Source organism: Octodon degus, unplaced genomic scaffold (genome assembly GCF_000260255.1).
Source record: "Octodon degus isolate 3935 unplaced genomic scaffold, OctDeg1.0 scaffold00054, whole genome shotgun sequence".
In the NCBI taxonomy this organism is placed as follows: Eukaryota; Metazoa; Chordata; class Mammalia; order Rodentia; family Octodontidae; genus Octodon; species Octodon degus.
In genome coordinates, this window is record NW_004524630.1 from 2311361 (window position 1) to 2317291 (window position 5931).

At 43.1% G+C, this 5931-nt stretch overlaps 1 protein-coding gene across 1 annotated transcript in view; it reads left to right on the top strand.

The window, feature by feature from the left end:
* Nucleotides 1-5931, top strand: part of LOC101572658 (short-chain dehydrogenase/reductase family 16C member 6) — a 22511-nt gene that overhangs the window by 7378 nt on the left and 9202 nt on the right. The gene's annotated exons all lie outside the window — the stretch shown is intronic.

Sequence of the window (5931 nt, forward strand, 5' to 3'; positions counted from 1 at the left end):
CCTTTTGCTGAGCTTGGTGCCCTAAGCTTCCCTTGAACGCCAACTACTATAAGTATCACCATTTTACATTTCTTTGACAATTCTCTCCTCTTATAAGCTAAATTCAGATCTCCCATAACACGTTTTTCCCTGAACTCTGGGAGCATCCTTTGGATTAAAGAGCATCCCAAACACGTTCAGTCCTGCTCGCATGCGTGTAGCTTCCTTGAGGAGGTGGATCCAGGAGAAAGACAGAGTTCCTCCGTGTAGATCAGCTAGGACTCAGAGCACCAGCCCCAGCTCTCTCTGCGCCCCACGACCCAGCGCTGTGTGGTGCGCCCTCCACCCCCGCAGATCCTGCGGGTTGAAACACCTGCTACGCGAAGCTGCGCCCACAGTGAGCACCAAGTGCTCCTTCTCGCTCTTCCCCAGGTGCTGCTACAATCAGTTTCTGGTACTCCGTCTTGCAAATAGTCTAGAAGAGGTGCAAAGTGAGCGAGAAGCCCGCACAGGGTGTGTGGAAGCGGGTGGCTGCCTCACAGGAGGCACTCGAGCGTCTCCTGACGCTGGTGTCTGCCACGGAGTCCCGGAGCCGATTTCTACCGCCAGGAGCAGCCGTGTGCGCAGCTGTGGACCAAACAGACGCTGAGGCGTCACTGCGAGCCCAGCGCCTCGGTCATGCTGTGAACTGTGAAATCGGAGAGTGAGAACGTGTCGCACCTGAAAGGCCTGAAGTGCCTTAGTAATGACAGTTGCTGTGGCACTGAGCTGTGCGATCTACACAGAGAACAAAGATTCTTATCTTCACACAGGCAAAGAATGAACTTGTAAAATCTTTTATTGCAGCACACTGAATATTTCAAACCAACTTTAAACTACAAGGCCCGCTGCCTTTATGATCAGTTTCTTTTGCTAGTTAATTTTCATATACATATATGTGTTTATGTGTATGAGCTTAAACATATGCAAGGGTACAAGTGCCCTAGGAATAATTTCACTTTAGCCTTCAGTACTGACTTTAAGATATAATTGACATTATTGTATAAAAAGTTATAGTACATAAAACATTGGAGTTATCATCCTAATTGAAATTTTAAAAGAAACATGCCATGTGCCTGGTATCTCAATTCCTATTCTCTATGAATTTTAGCCTCTTTAAAAACACTTTAGCTCGCCCAAGGGCTCTTCTTAAATTGGCACAGTTTAATATTTTAATAGGAATAACAACCATTTACTAAGGTAGATACAAAATACCTGTTTGCTCATATGTTAATACTGTTTTACGTGTTTTGTTTCTGAAATAATCCTTATTATATTGCCAACCAAACAATTCAACTGATAACAGATTATTCATTTGTGAAACGCACAGGAGAGAATCTTGAGGGAAGATACACGAGGGCATACATACAGCTATAGGCGTTCTCGGTGTACATGCAGCATGCGAGGTGTATTTCCTGCATTTTCCTTATTCAGGAAAACATTCAGATGAAGGTAAATAGGTTCTGACTATTGATCAAACTTTTCTAGTGGTTGAGGCCCTTCCTTTTATTTTATCATGGTAAGAAAATCCAAAATTATTAGTGTTGAATTTCTCATTTTTCTAAAACCAAAGTAAAAATTTTGTAAAGAAAGATTATAGGTTGGTCACTTTGGGTGTATTATAGTAGGTTAGTTAATTCATTGTTGGGAATATTCCCTAAATAAGGAAAAAATAATGAAAGAAAACCCATCCAGTTATTTAGATCAAGTTTTAAAAAATAAAAACAACAAACAAAAACATGATTACAAAACCACATAATGCAGTTTCTCACCTAATCTGACTTTGTTATGGCCTGTGTCTAGATGCCCCCCCAAACCTTGTGGGGTCATAGGTGGGCTTCTTCAGCAGTGGCTGGGCCTCGAGTGTGATGCCAGGATTCAGGGTGTGTGGTACCTAGGGCAGCCCGTGGACTGATGTGGCATGCTTCTGGGCGAGAGCGCCACCCGCCCTAAGGGTGGGCAGACTACAGGAGCCACGGAAGGCAGCTGCTGCTGCGGCTTGCTGCCTGCTGCCCCTGCCTGCCATGGACCATTTCTCATCCACGAGGCCTGCCTACCATCCACCCGCCCTGGGGCCAGCCCGGGACAGACTGAAAGGCCCACAGCCTGAAGGCCAAGTAAGCCCTCCCTCCCTGCTTAACTTTGGGGCCAAGTATTTGTCTCAGCGACAAAAAGAACAGCTAAGAAGTTAGGTGCAGGGACTTTGCCTCCCTCTACCCATTACATTATTTGTGAGCACACCAACCTACTCTCAAGCCTGAAAACTGGCAGGACGGGTCACAGCTGTCACAAAGAGTTCAGATATTTCTCTAGAAAGAGCTCATGAAACTCTTTGAGTTAATGAATACCCCAAATGATACTTTTTCTGGTAACTGAACTACTCCCGAACTACTAAAATTGCAGTCATAGTTGGAATTAACCAAGATATCTAAAGATACATAGCCTGACCACATTTTTAAACATAGGAATTTCATTCATTAGCTTGTTCCCTAAAAAGCTCTCATATAAATAAAATAAAATAATACAGTTCTAATGCTTTATGCATCACATCCCATATATAATACAATCAAAGAATAGGTACTATTTACCCAAAAAAGCCTGATTTGTTCACGCATCTGCTTTGGCTATGGGCCATATGTAACCCGGATCCACGTGTAAATCTTGCTGACTCCCCAACCACTAAAACTACTTTTAGAAAGTTGAAGGACATTCTTGACAATGAACATCCCTCTGGTAAAGATACATGAGGCTTCTGGGACCGATCCATCTTCAAGTCGTTCTTTAAGCTCCTCCTGACACGCAGGGCTGCGGACGCGAAGGATTCTCGTGCGGCTGTTCTCGCTCATCCCGGCTTGCGCCCCGCAGTCTCAGCTGTGCTCAGCCACACTCTGAAAATCCTGGATTACAAACTCAAGCAATAAGCAATTCATGGTCTCCAGTCACACGCCTTTCTGAGTCGTGTCACAGGACGACGCCACACCCCAAGCCAGGCTCTCCCTCCTCCGACCTGAGTCGCCCTTGTCAAGAACACCCACTACGTCTGCATCTGCCACCCTGCCCAGGCACTCGGGCGCTGAGCTGCCCCTCGGCTGCTGCGGCATCACAGTGCTTCTGCGCAAGCAGCCCGGTTTATTTAATAATATCCTCAACGTGCTAGAGTAGTGACTCTGGCAATTCAGCTCTGCCAAACGGAAACGGTCACATTTCTCATAGGCACAAAGGGATGAGTTCTTGGCTTGGCAAAGAAAGAAAAAAGTGATTTGCCGAGATTTGTGCTACAAGAGACGTTGCAAGAAAAGAGCGAGGCTGCATTGTGTAACAGTATATTGCTATGGCTGGTTCAGCACTGTTAATGGTTGTTAATCTATCACTCTTAATTTATAAACCAAACTTTATCACAGGCGGGCATGTATAGGAAAATACAATGTATGCACAGGCTTCAGTGCTGTCTATCATCTCAGGCATCCACTAAGGTCTTTTATCCTCTATGGATAAAGGGGGGCCACTGATATTGCCTAGTCACTTGCCTTCTATGAGGGAAAGCTCCTCCTCAACTGAAAACCCAGGAAACTAGTGTCAAACTCAGGCCCAGCTTAAAAACAAATGCATATGCTGATTTGTACAGATATACACGCCAAAACTCTACTTGCCCGCATCTCGCTGGGCCTGTCACCTGGGCCCAGGAGACATGCTCTGGAACTCGGGCCCCAGATCCTTCTGGTCATTCCAAGTAAGCCTATGGTCATGACTAGCACAACAAGTTTTCAGTTCTTAATTATGTTTTGGGGGTTTGGTTATTTTTTGTTGTTGTTGTTTTGGTTTGGTTTTTGGTTTTTTGGAACCAGGGATTGAATTCAGGCTCTTGCACTTGCCAGGGATGCACTTATTCTACTGAGCCATCTCCCCAGCCCTCAGTTCTTAATTTTGAAAGAGGCAGATGTCGTGACCACACGAGACAAATGCATAAATTGTCACTGTACTTGAACATGAAATGTCAAAGAGATCACTCGTCCTCAGGTGAACAGACACTTGCCTGTTAGTTTGGCAGTTACAGAATAAGGCTAGTGGAGTTGGAAGCAAATCCACTATTCTCTGCTCCCACAGCTGTAGGTGAGCACATCTGGGCAGACTTTATAAACCCACAAATTAGAAATTCTGACATTGTTCAAATCATAAATCCCATAAAAATAGATGACAAGAATTAACAAGCTTTTATTATAATCACTTATAAAATAATTAGCAGAATGATATAGCTGACAAAATGATATGAGAATTTGGATTATACACTCTTGGGGAAAGCAATGTTAACTCTAGGATTATCTTTTATATTAGACCAAAAGAATAGGGGGCCGGGGAGATGGCTCCGTAGAATAAGTGCTTGCCTGGCAAGCGCAAGGGCCTGAGTTTAATCCCCAGTTCCGCAAAAAAAAGAAAAAACCACTTCGTAGTTCTCCATGTGCTGACTTCACATTTTACAAGATGTGAATTGCCTGGGTCTTATTCACAAGCAGTCATGTTCCCCCACAAAGTGAGGTGACACTAAAGCAAGTTTGCCAGAAAATGCCTCTGCTTTGTTTCCAAGATTTGGATCATTATCAATGAAAAATTTTAAGCAAAAAAAAAAGTATAGGGGAAGAGCAAAAGAGCAATTCCCCAGACCACCTATGAGTGCAGGATACAGAGTGGGATTTTTTTCTCATAGGACTGTCCTCCTACAATGTTATATATTGTTTGATTTCTAAATTTCTGTGTAAAAATGTGTAACTGGCTTTTTTCACCTTCTATAGGGATTTAAAGTTTAGAATATCCATGGTTGTTGGAAAATGCAGTTCCACGTTATGTCTAAGGCGTCTGGTAATCAGACAGATAGTGATGTTAAGCTCAGCTACCTGTTACAGGGTAATAACATCATTAAGCTGCTCTTCTGGATGGTTAACAACTAAAGTTTGCATACCAAAAATTAGAGAAAAAGAAGGGCTGCAAGGATAGTCAGTATTTTGGCCCTAGCCCTTCAAGGGCAGTGAGGACTCAGGACATAAGAGAACCTGTGCTGTGACATCCTGTAACTCAGTGGTGCCCCAAATTTTCTGGTCAAGGAGATTATGGGACCACAGAGGAAAGTGATTGATGATATATAGTGGACCTAAGGAGAGTCACATGGAGAGAAAACATTTTCTCAAGCTTTCACAAAGAGCAAATTGGTCGAGCAATGTCCATGACACATTCACATGGCTGACACTGACACAAGCTCTACAAGCTGCTGTACATGGTTTCAGGCAAATCCTGAGGGGATTTGACTGACCTTCTCAGACGCAAAAGTTAAATGTTTAGCTATATAGGTCTTGATTTAACTTGGTCTTAACCATCCAGCAAAAAAGTATAGCTATGAGGTATAAAAAGTAAAGCCATATTAATACACTGAGCTTTAAAAGGCTCAAGTCAACAACTTCTGACAACGGCCAGTCCTGCTGATAACCCACTACTATTATGGACTATTGGACTGTACTGGGTTATGGAATCAAAGGAGACTTTTACATTTAGGGCTGGCTGAAGTCTCAAGATGCAGGTTTTACACTATGCTACACTCCTGCGTGAAGTTTCCCACTATTTATAGTAAAATCTAATTCTGTCTGCTGGCCAACCTTTACCATAAATGAGATTTTTCTTACCCCTAAGGATTATAGAATGGGGGAAGCTGCTCAAGGAAAAGATGATTCCCTACTACCTAAGGATGTAGGTACTTGCTGAATTCAAATACCTGTAATATTTGGACTGGCATCAAGTATGAAAAGGTCCTTTAAAGAGTTCTCCAAATATAGCTTCTCTAACAGCAATGGAACACCCATCTCTGACAAAACAAAACAAAAACCAGGATATGAAGAAATGAAGGACTATTTTGTAGTGAATATATAT